The sequence below is a fragment of the Ictalurus furcatus genome, chromosome 4, assembly GCF_023375685.1.
Source record: "Ictalurus furcatus strain D&B chromosome 4, Billie_1.0, whole genome shotgun sequence".
Lineage (NCBI taxonomy): Eukaryota > Metazoa > Chordata > Actinopteri > Siluriformes > Ictaluridae > Ictalurus > Ictalurus furcatus.
In genome coordinates this window covers 7,141,846-7,162,470 of record NC_071258.1, presented here as the reverse complement: position 1 = coordinate 7,162,470, position 20,625 = coordinate 7,141,846, and the positions used below count along the sequence as shown (strand labels likewise).

The following is a 20,625-nucleotide window of genomic DNA, read 5'->3' as shown; positions in this document are numbered from 1 at the left end:
AGTGGCTAAATTAGATCAGCACCCAATTGCCATTAGCTCCTTCATTTAAAGAGATCTATGCAGTCATGAGGGCTGTTTAGAGTTAATTACGCTGCCTGGGTGTGTGTAGCCAGTGGGCTTGGGCCACTCAGATAGGGAGATTATTGAGTTTTAACACTCTTCTAATGGAGCCCTTCCTCGCTACTCTCCTCCATTCAAACCACAGGCAGCGTGTTTAGAGCTTTAATGCTGTAACCCTGCTCCATACCGATAAGGAAACGTGACCAAAGTCATTGATTGTGCCCGTAAGGATAAGAAACCGAAAAGAGCTCACATAGGAGGGATGAGCGAGAGCTCAAATAGTGTCATCTTGCCATATGCTGGAAGATGAAGGCCAAATGGTGTGATGATACAAGAATGACTTTGAAGTGCTAACTGAAGGTCAGACTCATGTAAGCTCCTGAATACTGAATTAAGATTTGATCATTTAATTCTGAACCATTATTGTAATTAAAAAATATTTTATTTATTAATTTGGTTAATGCATTTAACATAGCATGACCCTGTCTAGGATAAGCAATATGGAAAATGGATGGATGGATGGATGGATGGATATGTTGAAACTTAAAGCACTTCACACTTATGTGACACACCTCGATGTTGTCATACATGTCTCATCCTGTAAGTAATAGTCACCTTGAATATCTTTTCGTACAATGTGCGGACAGAACGCTGCATCCCATAGCGGAAACAATGGTCAAAGAATTTCTGACTTCTTGTTGAAGGCACTATTACTATTACATAATATTACTATTACAAGGCTACATTAGAAACTTTGTTAGAAGAGGATAATGATCATATACAGGTGCAATCAAAATGATTCAACCCCCATCGCAAATCAGGTTTATTGTCAAAATGTACAGACTTTCAGCTGTTTGCAATGATCAAATCAAACAAAAGCAATTGAAATAGTTCAACACAACGAATGCTTCAAGTGGTTTCTCCAAATTCAACTGAAAATGCAACTTATAATGATTTCTCCAGTCTCAAAATTATTCAACCCCTTCATGGCGAGCATCTTTAGTACTTAGTAGAGCACCCTTCTGCTGTTATGACCTGCTGCAAATGAGATGCATAGCTTCTGGCAGCGTTCCTGAGGAATCTTAGCCCATTCCACAACAGCACTGGCCTCCAGTTCAGTAATATTCTTGGGTTTGCGTGCTGCAACGACCTTCTTCAAATCCCACTAGAGATTTTCGATGGGTTTCAAGTCAGGTGACTGTGAAGGACCAGTAGAATCTTCCAGGACTTCTTCTGCAACCAAGCCTTGGTGAAATTTGAGGTATGCTTGTGATCACTGTCCTGTTGGAAGGTCCGATTACGCCCAAGCTTCAGCCTCCTCATAAGATGACATGAGATTTTCTCCAAGGATTTCCTGATACTTCAATGAATCCATCTTGCTTTTCACACGCCACAGGTTTCCAGTGCCAGAGGATGCAAAGCAGCCCTAGAGCATCACCGAGCCACCACCATGCTTGACTGTTACACAATCATTACTCTAGTTAATTAATGTTTTGCCTACACCTAAACCCTAACATCACTAGTCAAAAGTGAATATCATGGGACTTGTAGCTTTTGAAATGAAAGCCAAGAAACCACTGTAACATTTGTGAGGACCGGGTGATTGTGAGGACCTTTGGTCTTTTTTGGTCCTTACAAAGAGCCAAATATGTGTACAAATATGCTACTGACACGCAAATGAACCCAATAAACGTGAGCAGACTGAGTGGTGGGACACAGGGAAACTGTTCAGCTTGCTGCTCTGTTCAGAGCCCACTGACTGTTAGCAAAATGGATCCTGAATAATTTAGAGTGGCAGATTAATACTGACACACACCCACAATGCGCATACTTCGTTTCATGCTGAATGTGCTTACTTCGTTTCATCACTTTTACAATTTTCACCGTATTTCACCCTCTTAATATTAGTCTACAGAGAGTGAACCATACTTGTGTGAGCCTATCAATATCTGATGCAGTTTTAACAGCACCCCATCCACCAGAAACACACACACACACACACACACACACACACTTACACTCGCACTCACACTCACACGCATGACTCCCACGTTTGTTTTTCTGTGTTCGCTGAGCTGGAAAGGGAATGGGGATTCTATTTAAAATCCTCATGTACTCCTACAAATACTCGGAGGCCAGCAGTGAGCTCACAGCGTGTTCTGCATACGTGTGTGGGAAAACACTCTACCCAAAATACACTCACTGGCTCCACCCACTTTGATCATGATCATGCATTTCATGTTGAAATCCTCCAGCTAAAAACGTGCCTATTGGTCTTGTGATATGTCAAATTATTCAAATCACACAGTGTTATCATCATGGCCGCTTTAAAATATCACCAGTACTCTGCATTTGTAAAGACTGAATAATATTTTTTTGGACAAAAATGTAGCCACTACCCACTGGAATGTCCAAGAGAAGGGTAGCAAAGGAACACTAATGTGTGGCCCCACCTAATTATGTAGAGAATGAGGCCACATATGCCCAATATCAAATTTGTTCCAGTGTACAAAATGAATAGACCATGTATGCCACGTAATGACATTATTATACTGGCTTCATAGTTACTCTGTAGTTCCTAATATTCAAGGGTTTTGGTCAAAAATCTAAAACCATGGGTGGACCAGTTACTAGTGCTGGTATGTACGGTATGTTTTAACGTCATGCGGGTATTATAGCTGGAAACTGATGATTTTTAAAGAAATCTCTACATAGGGGTAAAGAGGCTTATTTTCAGCAACCATCACTCCTGTGTTCCAATAGCACACTGTAATAGCTAATCCAGGTTAATCATGGTAAAAGGCTAACTGATCATTAGAAAACCCTTTTGCAATTATGTTAGCACAGTTGAAAACATTGTGCTGATTAAAGAAGCAATAAAAGTGGCCCTCTTTAGGCTAGTTGAGTATCTGGAGCATCAGCATTTGTGGGTTCAATTATAGTCTGAAAATGGGAAAAAAAAACAACAACACACAATTCTCTTCTGAAATTCATCAGTTTATTCTTGTTGTAAGAAAGGAAGGCTATTCCATGTGACAAATTGAAGATACTGAAGCTTTCATACAACAGTGTGTATTACTCTTTTCAAAGAACAGCACAAACTAGCACAAATCAGGATAGAAAGAGAAGTGGGAGGCCCTTGTGCACAACTGAGCAGGAGGACAAGTATATCAGAATCTCTAGTTTACGATACAGACATTTCAGTCAACAGTCAAGAGGCCACTCCAGGATGCTGGCCTTCTAAGCAGAGTTGCAAAGAAAAAGCCCTACCTGAGACTGGCCAATAAAAGGAAGCGATTAAGATGGGCCAAAGAACACAGACATTGGACAGAGGAAGATTGGAAAAAAAAAAAAAGTGTTACGGACAGAACAATCTAAGATCGAGGTGTTTGGAACACAAAGGAAAACATTTGTGAGAGACAGAAAAAAATTTAAAGATACTTCAGTGGTTGATGCCATCTATCAAGCCTGGTGGATGAAAGGTGAAGGTGTGGGGTTGCTTTGGTGGTGCTAAAGTGGGAGATTTATACATGATAAAAGGGATCTTGAACAAGGAAGGCTATCACTCCATTGTGCAACGACATGCCATACCCTGTGGATGGTGCTTGATTGGAGCCAATTTCCTCCTACAACAGGACAATGACCCAAAGCACAGCTCCAAACTATTCGAGAACTATTTCGAGAAGAAGCAGTCACCTGGTATTGAATCTGCAATGGACTGGCCTGCGCAATCACCAGATCTCAACCCTACTGAGCTGTTGTGGGAGCAGCTTGACCGTATGATTCATAAAAAGTGCCTATCAAGCCGATTCAACTTGTGGGAGGTGCTTCAAGAAGCATGGGGTGAAATGTCGTCAGATTACCTCAACAAATTGACAGCAAGAATGGCAAAGGTCTACAAGGCTATAATTGCTTAAAAGGAAGGATTCTTTGAGGAAAGGACAAAAATTATTTCAAGCAAAAATCATTCTTTCTAATCTTGTCAGTGTCTTGACTACATTATCTGTTCATTTTACAGCTCATTTGATAAATAAAAGTATGGGTTTTCATGAAAAATGTGAACATTTCTGGGCGACCCCAAACGTTTGACTGGTAGTATACAGTATGTACAGTCTCCTGTACAATTTATACACTTTTCTTAAAAACCCAGGGTAAGATAAATAGTTTTTCTTTCATTGTTGTGTACCAAATACCTGTGAATGGAAACCAAATGCAGTTTGAAGTTTGTGGGGAAAAATACCGGGACACAGGACATCATGTGTCATAGAACTGGATCAATGAATGTACGACAGCAACTCTTTTAGGTTTGTTGCTCATTTTCCTAAGAACTTATAACAAAATCTCAGATTTCAAATCTCAAATTGTCACCTAAGGAGGTTGAGGATGGATGCAAATGCAGATAAGAGTTTTATTATAGGAGATATAGGCAGCCATATCCAAATCATGAAACAATAGCGTGGTCAAAACAGGCAAATGGTCAGGCGATCAGCAAACAGGATAAACTAGACTAAGACACTACTCAAATAACGAGGACGAGAACCAGATCAAAACTATGAAACAAAAAGCTATGAATAAAGGCTTGGTACATGACAGAGACTACGGTGATGGAGCACAATACTTCGCAAAGTCATAGTGTTCAAAAAGTCTCTTATATAGTGCGGAGTGAGTAAGTGTGAGATTGGCAACAGGTGTGTGTGTGATTAGAATTCTGGAGAAGGTGAATGTGTGTGTGTGTGTGTGTGTGGGAAGTGTAGTCCTCTTCCGCCATGTTTGTAGTTTGTGGTGCATCCTGGGAAATGGAGTCACTGGTTTGCTGTGATATGACACAAATGTCACTTCTCTCTGTCTCCCCAGTAGGTTGACTGTCACTCACTAGGGTTCTGGTCTGTAGGTTCTGTCGTTCTTTTGGACACATTTGAAGGAGCAGTCATGGAGAAACTGAAACTTGGCAATGTCACCATCATTTATTCCATATAAGCGCTTCTCTTTATCTCTACATTAAACTTCCTACACTTTTCCCACACTAGTGAAACCTTGTCTAAAGTTCGTCTCTCTCTCTCTCCCCCTTGCCATTAAATCTGACACAGAGCAGCTGTCACACATGGCACATCTGACCTCGCTGCCCTTTCTGAATATGTAACACTCTGTTTCCAGTGCCCACTCTCTCTCTGTCAGTTTGGTCCTTAGTCAGCACTAAATCTGAATGCTTTGAGGATTTGGGTCATACTGTAATTCACCACACAGCGATCAGGTAGAAAGTGGCAGCTGAAGAGAGTTCACGACATGAGGGTTTACTTAGCAAGTATCAGGCATGCACCATTTATGTTTTATACAATATATCATAATATTCTACATACACAATACCGCAAACATCGGCAATTCCCAATACCATACCCAACCCTGTGTTCCACTCAGAATGACACTGCCTGCATAAGCATCATTTGAGGAAGTCGGTCTCGTTCAGAAGGAAACCCAAAGTACAGGTGTTTTACCCCAATCCTGCCTGCTCCCACACTTACTCCTTTTGTTTCTAAATTCCTAATTCTTACATTCCTAAAGTTTGTTTTGGGGGGATCCCAATCTCAACGCACACCTTTAGCACAAAGACAACTGCCTTTTAATTGTCTCATATTCGACAAATTTCAAGGAGTACCACGTTTCCTTCCCATAATTCTGTTTTCTGGATGTGAGATCTATGAAAGTTTGCAAAACTCAGAAAAAATTTCTGACAAAGTAACTACTTTGTGACCATACCCACCCTGGCCACAACCTCTCTGAACTGCTGCCCTCTGGCCAGCGCTACAGCGCACTGAGCATCAGAACACCCAGACACAAGAGCAGCTTTTTCCCACAGACCAACAGTTTACAGCCTCCAAGGACCCTCCAAGTGCCTTTTTTTTCACTGTGAATAGTCTCTTATGTGCAATTGTAAATTCACTCCTATTTATTCTAATACATGTATATAGCCCTGCCTTCTGTACACAGCATTACCCCTCACATAGCTGTACATAGCTTCTGTACCATGTCACTGTTAGTCTGTCTTAAACTTATTGTGTCTTCTTTATTTTACTTTATTTTATTTTTTTTTTTTTATGTGTCTTGCTGTCGTATTTGTGTAAGCACTCAAAGATTCACTTACCAAGTCAAATTTCTTTCTGATTCTCAATACAATTACTATGAGGCAGCATTAGGGGCGCTGGATGTTGCATCGCAATGCTTTGATAACTCAGACGATTCCGGAAGCTGCGTAGTTACATGGACATGGAGGTATTGCATTCAAACTGTGAGAATGAGAAATGTCATAGGAGAAGGTAAGTAATAAGAAATTGAACATCCTAAATTTATAAATATGGTACACTTTTCCACAGCCATCCGTGGCTGGGAGTCAAGAGAGCTAGTGATACTAGCTAATCATAGGCATCTGTGAGCTCATGTATGTGGAAGAGGGAAGATAGCACTTTCCTCAGAGTGTGTTACATTGTTCTGTGATGAAGCATAGGCAACAATTTGAAAAAATGCTGAGGTTGACATCATATGACTCAGAGAGAGAACACGTTAGCCAACACCCTCCCTGGTTGGTAGCTGTCATGTGGTAAGGGAGAGCTAGCTAGTGGGTGACCAAATTGGGGAACAAATGTCGGGAAAGCCCCATGTTTACATCTAAAATGTATACGCATTTCTCATGTTTGCATTTCAGACAGAGATCACATGCATGTGCTAAAAATAGGGAGCTTAAATAAAGTCATATTTTAGTGTCACAATAAGAAACGCTTCTCAGTTCTGGGGACAATCATATTCACACATTTTATAAGATTCAAAACTAATAATAAGATGAAGTGTCAAAGACGAGGTGTAGAACAGAAAAAAATATCATTAAAGAAACAGACTTATAACAGGTTCCAATACAGGAGCTAGTGCTTCTTTTAGGACTACTGCTTAAGGGCTTGTTATATATATAGAACCACTTCTGAGAGCCGAATGAGACGAACCTCAGAAAGCCCTGAGCTTCCCTAGTATTTCAGAACAGTAGGAGGATTTCAACTATCAAACAGACAAAGAAGGCAGTAGTACGCAGCAATATATCATATATGAAAGTGTATGTTTTATTGTTATCCATTTAAATAAAATGGCTGCACACTGAGACTGATTGTTTTTGCACAGAATCGCGAGGACTAATTGGAAATATTTATGTAAAAGCGTGATTTGGGGCTTTTGAACTTTCTCAGAGCATGATTAAGCCTGAACACTTGCATGAATCTGGGCGCTTAGTGGTTGGCACGTTCGCCTCACACCTCCAGGGTCGGGGGTTCGATTCCCACCGGGGACCTGTGTGTGCGGAGTTTGCATGTTCTCCCTGTGCTGCGGGGGTTTCCTCCGGGTACTCCGGTTTCCTCCCCCAGTCCAAAGACATGCATGGTAGGCTGATTGGCATGTCCAAAGTGTCCGTAGTATATGAATGGGTGTGTGAATGTGTATGTGATTGTGCCCTGCGATGGATTGGCACCCTGTCCAGGGTGTACCCCGCCTTGTGCCCGATGCTCCCTGGGATAGGCTCCAGGTTCCCCATGACCCTGAAGGAAGGATAAGCGGTATAGAAGATGGATGGATGGATGGACTTGCATGAATCTTCTTCAACTTGTCCACCCACTATTACGATTTAAACCTGAATGTGCAATCTTATTTTAAAATGTAGCAAATCCCTAAACATTGATTTCAGGTAAACAACTGTGCTGACCTGAAAACGAAATGCAGCTCCAATTGACCAACCTGTTAAGTAAGGAATTAAGAATAATGGGCATGCTGTAATACGAAATTAATCAACAGCATGTTGGTGTGATGCGGCCCAACACTGTGGAGTAACTGTTACCACACCAACGTTAATTGTTTTGTCCCATAATACAAAGACTTTTTTCCTGAATATACTACATATGTTTTATTTTATTATAGGACATCTTACTTTGTATCCATTTATAGTTACATTATTTATAGTTATGGGCTGTCCATGAAACGTTAGTTCTTATTATCATTTACTTCATTTACTTCAATCACCAGCCTTTCTTTTTCTTCTCTATTCAAGTTAATAAGACAAAAAACACAGCTTGTCATGTTACCGAGAAACTTCAAAGCACAAAGTCCTCCATCCCAAAACCAACAACACTCGAGAGTCCTTCCTTGCAGCCAGAACTACCGTCCCAAAATGAATCAATACCGTCGGACTATTGTAATGAATGTGTAGTGAGGATATGTTTCATTTTCAATGTACATCTATTTGGCTAAAAACATGTAAATTACTTTGCGAAAATTAAATGGCGTCGCTTTGTATGTTTCTGTTACTCGTGCGTGCTTCTTGCTTATAACTATGCTTTTTACGTCTCTAGGAGAAATACATTTAATATGATATATTCCCTGTGATATAACAATCTGCTGTGATTATCACTTTTGAAGTGAGGGTGTCAGATACAGTCTCCGCTTTCACCGGTTTCCGCCTCCACACGTCTTTACTGGCTAACGTGGAGCTGTGAGGCAAATTTAGTTGGTTTTCGGAAAGCAACTTTCCAAACTGCCACATTCCTCTCCGTCCCCCGCAGGTGTCGGAAGCCTGTTTGGATGTAAATTTATTTGGAGGCTTCAAAATAAATCCGTGTTCCTGGAAATCCCTGCAGGAGGGGAGAACAGCTGAATACAGCTCTTTAGAGCATGCTACTCTACTGCTGAGTAATGAATTATTTTCACTACATGCATCATGCAGACACATGACCAGTGGAAAACAATTGCTGAGTTGATGATTAGAACTGCCCATACATCAATGTCCATATTACATAATACAGTTTAATTACTTGCACTGTGATGCTGTGAAAACCAGATGCCCGGGTAGTAAAACAATCATGCATGGGAATGGCCATTTAAGACACAATCATGCCCACATGCATGGACATCCACACCTAAACAGCAAAATATGGCTTTTACAGCTAATCTGTTGTTGACAGAAGAGTCTATAAATCCATCCAGGCGTACAGGGGCTGATGAGGCGCATTCTACAGCACCTCCTACATGAAGCAGCACAGCTCAGTCATATAAAACTCCACAATGAGCCTTTATGTGTATAAATTGTGTACAGCTCCAGTGAACTGAATGAAAGGTGGGAGGGGGGCAATAAGAGAAGCAGCGTGTCTGTGTAGCAGTGATGATGACTTAATATAAAACACCAAAATGGCTCTCACAACAGAATCAGGCTCCAAATGACAATATTAGCCAGTTTACAGCACCCCTTTTATTCGCCCCCCTTGAATTTTTCCACATCTTGTAGAGTTACAGCCTGGAACTGAAATGGACTAACTGGTATTATACATCATGTATCTACACTAAATGGCTCATAATACTGACATGTGGAGAAAATCATTATATTTTGTAAAAATTATTTACAAATAATTAAAAAAAAAAAACATAAAAGTTGTGATTGCATAAGTATTCACCCCCCTTTTGCTGTGAAAATCTTAACCATCATAAGTCTCATAAGCTCATTAGTTGAACAGACTCCACCTGTATTCAGTTCGCAAGTGTCACATAATCTCGGTATAAATACAACCAATCCTAAGGAGCTTGACCAAAAAATAAATTTAAAAAACTGATAAAAACATGTCCCAAGCAGCCAAAATTGGAACTACCAAGTATTGCCCCAGGGAGGGGTGAATATTAATGCACCCAACAGACTGAACAAACAGACTGCTTTCTTAACCTTTAATTAACCATATTTTGCCCAATTTTGCACCTTATAATTTTATCAACTATAAGATCCATTTCAATTCCAGGTTGTAACACTACAATATGTGGAAATGGTCAAGGGGGTGAATACTTATGCAAGCCAACGTAAACTTTGTCTGCTTTCAGACAATGTCAATATATATGTCATGTTACTGTATTAAGCAGCAGCTGCTATTTTAATCTCAAGGACATGGAAAAATGTAAGTGGTTCAGGAGTGATATGATTTTGGAGCACATATAGTGATTCAGTGAATAGCCAGGTTACATTATATACATGTTACCCTGAAGTTTCACCAAAAAGGTGTGTGCCGTTTTCTGTACTGTAATAAAACAACATGTATTTGCTAAAGTTTGCGTTAGCCTATTTGTAAACTAGCACGCCAATCTGTTTACATACTGTAGACTTGCTACTCTAAGTGTTACGTAATTTGACAATATATGAGGTAAATGAATACTACTCTTAGTGCTAAGATACTAGCATTATAAATTATATTGGCAGCTTTTTTCAACTCTAAGTGAGAAGTGAGAGAAACCGTTAAGAAAATAGTAAGAAAACGATAGACCAAAGTGTTCTATTGGCTCGCTTTTACAAAGTGTATTAATCTGCGAGGTTAATGTTCACCTCAGGCAAAGTTTATGCTAGAGGAAGCACAGTGCTACTGTGTTCTTCCCTCTTTCAAGTAAACTGGCCTTTCTGCCTTGTAAACTTTATTCGCACTCGCCTTATTTTACAGAATGCTGCCTCTACTTCTAAAAAAATAGCACACTTCAGTGCTGAAAGTGGAAAAAAGAAATGGAAATAACTAAAGTAAGTCATGCTGTGAAAAGCTGATGCAAATTTTTTTTTTTTTTAAATGTGCATGAGTAATCTTACATAATCTCATAAATAACTGATACTCTCACAATGTTGTCCTATATATTTATTAGGCTTGAGAAATAATTTATTATTATTATTTAATCATTTATAACACTAAATGACATGAATCTTAAAATAGAATCAAATGTCTTTAGACACAGTCTATTACTTTCTGAACAGCTATCACAGTGAGTTTAAAAGGACAACGTGAAAACAGAGTAACAGTTAAGATAATAATGGAATATTTTCAGATTTGGAAACTGGTCACTGCAGTGCGATCACTGCAAGCTGCATGGTAGAAATTGAAGGTGTATCCACAAACAATCACAAAGACAGTTTATTCCCATTGGTCTGTAATCTTTCAGAGTCAATTTGTTTCAAACTAACAGATAAACTACAAAAATGATGGATAAAATATATAGTTGGTATAATGTATGCCTACAGTTCAGGTAAAAAGCTTACATATGCCTTGCAGAATCTGTAAAATGTTAATAATTAAAAAATAATAATAAACAGGATCATAAAAAAATGCATTTTGTTGTTTATTTAGTTCTGCCCTGAATAAGCTATTTCACATAACAGATGTTTACATATAGTCCACAAGACAATAACTAAATTTACACAAATGAACCAGTTCAAAAGTTTACATACGCTTGATTATTATTAATATTGTTGTATTAATACCTGAATGATCAGTGGCTGTTTTTATGTTTTGTGATAGTTGTTCATGAGTCCCTTGTTTGTCCCGAGCATTTAAACTGCCCACTGTTCTTCAGAAAAATCCTCCAGGTCCTGCACATTCTTTGATTTCCCAGCATCTTCTACATATTTGACCCCTTTCCAACAGTGGCTATATGATTTTGAGATCCATCTTTTCACACTGAGGACAACCGAGGGACTCGTACACGACTATCACAAAAGGTGCAAACATTCACTGATGCTCAAGAAGGCAACACGATACATTAAGAACCAGGGGGGTGTAAACTTTCGAACAGGATAATCAATGTAAATTGTTATTATTTTGTTTAAAGATCTTTTTTATTATTATTTAGTACTTCCCTTCAAACGTTACATAAGATATTTAAATGTTTCCCAGAAGACAAAATAACAATTTACACCAACTGCATCCAAGAATCATACTTTACATTAACAATAACAAGGGTAATAATTCATAATCATAAGATGGGGAAAACATGTGAGAATCAAAAACAGGAAGAATAATGATTTACAAATCTTAGAGCAAGGTTTGGATTTAACAAGACAATAAAGGCACGGTAAGATGATCCACAAAGATAATTTTTGGTTTAAAGCAACATCGTTGCAGAGAGTTGTGCTTGTCTTTCACGTAACTCCACTCACTCTCATTCTGAGGCATTGTTACAACGCCTTCTGTCTTCATTGAGACCAGCTCACACTAGACATGTTTCTGAAGTGTTTAGGATTAGCAGTTAAGCTTCAGTTGTTCTATGCATTTTCTATATGCAGTAGATTTCCTTTGACTTAGTTTGAATGCGTATCCGAAATATACGAAATGTATTTTTATTACTAGCTAAATAGTCTGGAGTACTGGGACTTCATAAGAAGTGTTGACAAGCCAAAACGTACTCAAGGGTATTCAAGGGCAGAACACAAAAATATTGCGTACAGGCGAATGTCAGTCTGCTTTAAGCACTGGTACAGATGAGTTCAATGCTGTATTGTTTACCGAATTCTTCCCACATTGTCTGTTAGTAAGTTCATCCTGATGAGGTCTTTATATAACATGGTATGACCACTGATGCTACATTTATGCTACTTTTCTGTGGAATTTATTTTCGTCATACGTCATTATAGAGTTAAAACTTGAAGAGTAAAAAAAACTAACAAATTTGCTTATTAGTGTGCTTATTGCTTTGTTTTATAGAATACAGGATCTGCTAAATGGCAAATAAAATGTTATCATATGAAAATACAGTGCACTTCTTTTTTTTTTTTAATTGACACATTGGATATGCATAGAAATTTGTTCTTTTGTAAGCTGGGAGATTTTACTCACTTAATATAACACTTTTGGCTGCTGGTGTCGCAGAAAGCTCATTTAAATTGTTCATTTTCCACCAATCTGTTTTCAGATCAGCAATATTCTCCCTTTCTCCTTCACCTTATCAGCGCTGTACACACTCGCACTCTCCAGGCTCTGATAAGAGCGTGTGTGTTTCCATTCTGACACACTCTGCTGGTGTCCAAATCACAACAGGACCCCCATTATTCCAGACAAAGGCTTTGACCCCTCACTTTGGCACCCTCTGTACATAATAAGCCATCTTCACCACCTCCCCCACCCAACAGGGTCAACAGGCCTTACTTCACTTTGTAAGTAGCTTTTGTTTGTCTGATCACTGCTGCTACCGTGATGCTAATTTCTAATGCTAAGAAACAGTGGCAGAAACTGTGCATGTGAATAGAGAAGAGCCAGCAGGTCAGATTTCATATTGCTTCAAGCTGGCTGGCTGAGAGTGAGAGTGAGAGTGAGAGTGGTGTGTGTGTGTGTGTGTGTGTGTGTGTGTGTGTGTGTGTGTGTTTGTGAATGAGGCACAGCTAATGCAGGGATGATTAGAGTGATCGCAATCACATGCCGTGGGAGGCTATTGACAATGGAGGAGAAATAAGCGTCAAACTCATTTATCATCTGCTTTGGCGCTTGATAGCGCAGCGTGCCCCTCTGCAGGAGAACAAACACTAACTAACATTCGATAAAGCGTTTAGAGCTTCATGATCTTGGTGCCGGAGCACAACTGTGCCGTTCCTCTTAATAGAATTAAATAAGTGTGTCACTTGTCTTGTCTACGTCGGACGAACACTCTGTAGTGACAGGACTTGGTGTTTCTGTCTTATACAGCAAAGGAACAGAAGGCTAAATATTTCATATGGAGGAAAGATTTGTATGAATTTTTCACATCCAGCACCATTTCGCTCCCTTTTCCCCCGCACGGCCGAGTACGTAGACACAGGGAGCGCAAGTGTCTAATGGGATAACTGAGCATTTTACACTGGCACAAAGCCTTTACACAGCTCCACAGAAGTCTCAGAGAGCTCTCGCTGAAGAAATTAGCGAGTCAGTTAAATCATTCCAGCCTGACCGACGCACACTTATTATTGCTTATCAGCTATATCAAATACGGTCTGCTTGCAGATAAGGATGCTGTTGCTAATAATTGCTGTTAGAAATAACACGAACGTGAAAAATTTTGAGGAGTAAAACGTGCTGTTATAGGTCATTAATTACTGTTATCACCCCGAAGTTAATTCTTTTCTCATAGCTGCACATCCTGAAAGGTTTTATTTCTCTTATCCCACTGCAACATGCAGCGATTACATTAATACATTATTTTAGTAACGAACGACATGCCGTACTTTTACCCAATTAGAGTTACATTTAATGTTAATGGAACGTCCCTGAGACAAGCTAGTCCCTGTTTTCACTTACGTTATTGCAGCTATAAACAGTCGTTCCCTGACCTGTTTCGTTTGCTTTCTTTTCAACGTAATACGTTTTTTAAAAAAACACATACTGGCTGTCTTGAAGACTTTCAGGACAGGATTTCGCTGAGATTATTGTGATTTTTGTGGCCAAAAATGCTTGATTTTGCTATGGCTATTTTCTAAATTAGCGATGCAATTTGCAAGGGGGTTCTGTTGGTATACAGATGCTATTATTCAATCAAACAATGCCTTGAGATGTGCATGTGTGTGATGACCAGTTATGAGCTTCATATAATAATTTTTGCTCAAAATATTTGGTTAAATGCCTAAGTTACAACTGACCTTATCACTTTATTCAGCAATCCCTGAATCATCATGGAGAGACCAATTGTGATGATCAGCACATGCACGGAGTTCTATAGACGTGGGCGACAGAAAACTAAGGCAAGTCTGAGTTCTGCGTGTATTAATTTTCCTGTCTGAGTGTCATGTTGTGTAACACCACTCTGACGCCGAGGTCCTTACACATCAGCCCTAAAGCAGATTTTCTCTCATAAACACAGGCGAGTGAATTATTATGCAGCTGAATACTTGAAAATGGGTTTTTAAAAAACTGATAGGAGCTTAACGCTCCCGGGTGACCTCTGCGTGGACCGAAAAGCGGCTTAGTGCAACCCAACAGTACATAATTCCTCTCTAAACTAATGACAGAGGGCCCGTGGCGAGCTTTTCCATTAGGACAGAAAAGCAATGCTATGACTGTCTACCTGACAGAAGGAACAAGGTATTTCGTCACTATTGTGTGAGACTATTCATCCCAGTCACGCCATCCAAGCATGGTTTATTAATAGAGTCAGATGTCATAGGCCCATGTGTGTGTGCGTATGTTTGTGTATTCAGATTGGATCTTTCGGGCACAACTCAGCCAATAACTTAGTTCTTTCACATTAATGTTACTCAGAGCACGTATGACATTTACACTGTGAAAGAGGGAGACAGAACAAAGATAGAACAGCGAACTAATGAACGAGAAAAGCAGTGTGAATTTAAAATAGGAAATGTGATTTGAATCAGAAGCATGTCAGGCGCTGGTAACCGTCTCTGGTTGCTTATACTGCAATATTAAACACAAGCAGTATTTCAACATGTTGTTATAGGAAAGCAATCAACGATGGGGTAGTGTGATGCGGCCACCCCAAAGATGATTCATTTTCAACAATAGCATCCCAAAGTGTGTTACTGCTCTTACACCGCAACAATTTGGAAGTCAAATTTAAATTTTAGCGACGTTTCATTAGATTCGATTTGTTTCACCTTGAAATGATTTTTAATACATGGCAAGAGATCTAAGATCATTCATCCATACAGAATCTCTCCAGATCCTACAAATTTCGAGGTCCACGATGGTGGACTCTCCTCTTCAGTTCACCCCACAGGTTTTCTATGGGTTTAAGTCAGGGGACTGGGATGGCCATGTCAGGACCTTGATTTTGTGGTCAGTAAACCATTTCTGTGATGATTTTGATGTGTGTTTAGGATCATTGTCCTGCTGGAAGATCCAACCACGGCCCATTTTAAGCTTTCTGGCAGAGGCAGTCAGGTGTTCATTATCATTGGTCCATGATGCCATGATCCTAATAAAATGTCCAAGTCCTCTGGCAGAAAAATAGCCCCACCACCATATTTAACCGTGGGCATGAGGTATTTTTCCATATGACTACCTCTCTGTGTGCACCAAAACCACCTCTGGTGTTTATTACCAAAAAAGCTCTATTTTGGTTTCATCTGACCATAGAACCCAACCTCATCCCTGGCAAACTGAAGACGCTTGAGTTTGTTTTTGGATGAGAGAAGAGGCTTTTTTCTTGAAACCCTTCCAAACAACTTGTGGTGATGTAGGTGACTTCAGATTGTAGTTTTGGAGACTTTCTGAGCCCAAGACGCAACTAACTTCTGTAATTCTCCAGCTGTGATGCTTGGAGATTTTTTGGCCACTCAAACCATCCTCTTCACTTTGCATTGAGACAATATAGACACACGTCCTCTTCCATGTTGATTCATAACATTTCCAGTTGACTGGAACTTCTTAATTATTATCCTGATTGTGGAAATGGGCATTTTCACTGTTTGTGTTATTTTCTTATAGCCGCTTCCCATTTTGTGAAGCTCAACAACCTTTTGCTGCACATCACAGCTACATTCCTTGGTCTTACCCATTGTTATGAATGACTAAGGGAATTTGTCCTATGTGTTACCTCATATTTATACCCCTGCGAAACAGGAAGTCATGGTTGAACAATTTCCTGTTCCTAATCAACCAGGTGTACTAAAATTTTTCAAATATACTTCAAATATTTTTTTCTCAAATTAATTCAAAGGATGCCAATAATTGTTGCACTCCTATATTTATATTTAAGGGTTTTTTTTATATATATAAACTTGTGTTTCGTTCGCAATTGTTTGATAGCCATGAGAGCAGAGTATTTTTGTGGGGGGGTTTTAACAAAAGATCAAAAGGTTAAACAATAAAGACAATTTTTCACAGCCTTCTTTGTTCATATTTACCAAGTGGGCCAATATTAGTGGAGGGCACTGAATATAATTATGTAATGTGTGTTGGCCCTGTGTTCTCCATGCTTAGAGATTTCTTTGAGCACTTGGCAAAGGTTTGCTTGAATTCTGTTCCTGCATTTATGGCAAATGAGGACGTTTTAAGCGCTACATTCCCCACATCCTAAGGTTTTTTTTTTGTTTGTTTGTTTTTTTTGCTTTTTGGTTCATTTACTTAGGCTACATACACTGTGAAAACAAACCAAACCAAATAGCAAACAAATCAAAAGCATCAAATTGATCTCTGATTCAGACTATATAAGTAGACTAATAGGTGTGAACTTTACAGTTAGAGAGTAACAATTATAGTTTTGATTTGTGTTAGTCACATATTTTAATCCTTGAAGATCCCAGGACATATCAAGGGGTCCAGACTGACATTCCTCAAGCTCCCTATTCCTGTTTTCTACTATTAGTTTCTCTGTAGCGACTGAATTATTCATAGTACTTGATGGTACACTTTAAGCTGAATAACAACAATACTTTAGTGATGGATACTGATGGCTTTATTGATGGAATACATCAATTGTCCTACAGGCTTTCACTAAACGTGAGTGGTATTTTTCTCCGTACAGGAAAACGTCCATCAATCCATCCATTTTCAGTACCGCTTATCCTGCACAGGGTCATGGGGGAACCTGGAGCCTATCCCAGGGAACTCGGGGTACAAGGTATAGGACACCCTGGACAGAGGTGCTAACCCATCACAGGGTACACAGACAAATGCCAAGCAGCCTAAAATGCATGTCTTTGGACTAGATGATGAAACCAGAATACCCTGAGGAAACCTACGGATGCAAACTCTGAGTACATGTGAGGCATCAGTGCTAACCACTAAGCCATCGTGCCCTCTACAGGGAAACGTCTAGTAAAAAATAAACTCCAGTTGCGGTGTAGAAAGATTCAGCTGAAAAATGCTTAAGAATTCGTTTAAAAATATCTTCACTAAGCCTGCAATCCATTAAAAAGTAGGATGCTTGGTAGGCAGCATTTGTGAGATAAAGTCCCATTCTGAGCAACAAATGGACAGCTGTTTTTTTTTCTTAAGATCCCTTATGTTGAACATCACTGCCTGTGTCCTTTTATATGATGACAATCCTGTAATTTTGATTGAGAGGAAATATGCAAATATGACAGAATAATAATGTAAGTCCGTGTACATTTGTCTGTTTACTCATTTTAAATCAGAATGAACACACTGTTTAGACTCTTCCGTCTCTCTTTCTCTATCTTTCTCTCTTATCTAGGGAGAGCCATCTGCCATCCACTGTGTGTCAGAGGGGAGGGAAGGTAAGCAGGCATCTGCCCTCCCAAAGCTAAGAAGTGTGTGTGTGTGTGTGTGTGTGTGTGTGTGTGTGTGTGTGTGTGTGTGTCCACAGCAGGTGACCGCTAGCTGAACTACACCAAGTCGGACTCCTAGGCAGGAATTCTCAACCATTTTTTCCCCTCATGCATTAGATATTTCGTAGACTTTAGTCACCTCAGCATTCTTTCCATAGAAAGACGAATAAGAGATAACTGACACCATGACTGATATGGTACATGAGATATCACATTATATGAAACAGGACTGCTTCATTATCATTGATCGAAATTCCCCCACACACCCCTACTCCTGCATCTGAGAGGTGCTTTCTGGGAAAAGGAGCTCTGTGATAAAGGGATTGGCATGTAAATCAGAGCTGTTTAGTGTGATGTTTATCAGAGAGTGCAAGACGTGAGGTGAAGATGTGAAAGACCTGACAAGATTTTGAGGCTCTCCACAGGGTTGTTTTTTCCCTCAGCAGACAGAAGACAGAACACACCAGTGACTGAGACTCAAGACTTTCGCAAGCTTGAGATCACACCTTCTTCTCTGAGAATGGCAGGACAACCAATTCAGCTCACACACACACACACACACACACACACACAAACACACCGGGTGCGAAAAGCAGACAGAGTTCGGAGGTGTTTGGAGAGCAACAGCTGCCACTGGATCACTTGGGGCACTCAGCATTTTGCGCTCCAGTGAAGAAGAATGCGGTTTAATTAGCAGTAACCTTTCTTGTATCCAGAGAGCACTCTATCACATGGCTCTTAATACACACCCACACACAATTTGAGCTAGAGCTACAGTAATTATGGGCCATTATCACTATCAGAATTAAAGGCACCGAACTGTACTTTTGCTTGTCGCTGGTGTGGTACCATTAAGAGCACATATTTTGTACCTTCAGTGTGTTTATATTTATTAAAGAATGACACGTCTTACATTTTAAACAGATGTTCTGTTCTGTTGTCATGTTACAAAGAACCAGCTTCCATCTGCAACACTTACAGCTGTCTGTTACAAAGTGCTGACACTGGAGACTCCTTCCATATATGCTAAATAATCATCTCTTACAAAAAAAAAAAAATCACCAAATCAACAAATACACACATTGTTGTTTTTGTTTTTTTTTTAAAAAAGGTTACAAGTTTCAGGTTAAGCCTGAAAACATGAATATAGTAAATCTTTAAATGTATCAAGCTTAAGGACCACTTAAAGTTTAGTTTAGAAGCAAAGTAAAGGTACACCACATAGACATTCCCAGGCAAATGGAACAAAATTAAAGGAACAAAAAAGATCTACCCATGATGGTACCCTGCCAAAATGAAAAGTATATTTTGCTACCTTTATTTCTGAGAGATTAGGTTCGATTTCATGTCCATGACATTGTAAGAAAAGCTACAAACACTAACCACAGCCTTTTATTCTCATATTTTGTAACCTTTGTTACAAACCTGCACGCACTGTATCTATAATGTCCTCTGCTGTCCAAAAAGTTCTATCACTTCACAACCTGCTGCTGAAAACCCTCCAGAGACAATAATGCAAACAGATTGAAAAACTGTCTTACCTCACTATCCACTGAAAACTCTGATTCAAAGCAATGTAAGAAATCCAAAGCAGAAGCAATCCTTTAAAGAAAATGCTGCTAGATCCACATGTTGAGAGGACAGGTGTCTTTTTCCAGGTGTTACTGGATCATGAAGATAGGATGAAAATGAATTCTTTTCTCTCAATCAGACAGCACGCACGCACTCTCTCTCTCTCTCTCTCTCTCTCTCTCTCTCTCTCTGTCTCTGTCTCTCAGGGAAGAGCAGGGAAGAAAGAGTGATCTCTTAAAAGAGTAAAGAAGTTCCAGGTTAATAAAAGTGGACTTCAGGCATGTGGGGGATCGATCGGAGCCCCAGTGTGTCATGTGCCATGTTCATGCACACAGCACATCCAGAGACATTAATTCATGCAAAGAACAGATGGAGAGATTGCTGAGAAATAAACACTCCTAAATCGCTTCTTTCGCTCTCTCTCTCTCTCTCTCTCTCTCTCTCTCTCTCTCTCTCTCTCCTCTCTCTCTCTTCTCCTTAGTTCAATTCTCTGTTACAGTCTCGCTGTTTCTAGCTCTCTGGTGTGTGCAGATCTGCTGCTGAAAAGCTTACTAAAGCCTTAGCCCTAAACCATCCCCCTCTCTGCCCGCCCCTTTTATCTCAGCCAATCAGAAGAAAACTCCATCTCTTTCAAGGACCTCCCAAAACTCCACGCCTCTCCTTCCAATATTAATAACCAAACTGGTCCTGTACATTAAGGTGGGTCAATACAATAATAATAATAATAATAATAATAACAACAACAACAACAATAATAATAACAATAATAATAATAACAATAATAATAATAATAATAAATGAAGTCTGTATTTTAAGTTTTCTGTTTAGGAGTTGTGTTTTATTTTCATTTTCATTTTCATCCACCATTATCCTTTATCCTCCCATCCTGTGCACTATATCCCTTCGTTTCCTTTAGCTTTATTCCACATATTCACCATTTCTGTTTAGTGTGTTTTATGTGT

The 20,625-nt window shown here is 39.5% G+C and overlaps 1 protein-coding gene across 1 annotated transcript in view; it reads right to left on the bottom strand.

Annotated features, from left to right (window-relative positions):
- The window catches only part of large2 (LARGE xylosyl- and glucuronyltransferase 2), a 76,080-nt gene extending 55,614 nt beyond the window's left edge, over window positions 1-20,466 (bottom strand). Inside the window, exon 1 of the mRNA XM_053622707.1 lies at window positions 19,633-20,466. The gene's annotated coding sequence lies outside the window, so the exon portion shown is untranslated. The remainder of the gene's footprint in view (window positions 1-19,632) is intronic.
- Between the last annotated feature and the right edge of the window lie 159 nt (window positions 20,467-20,625).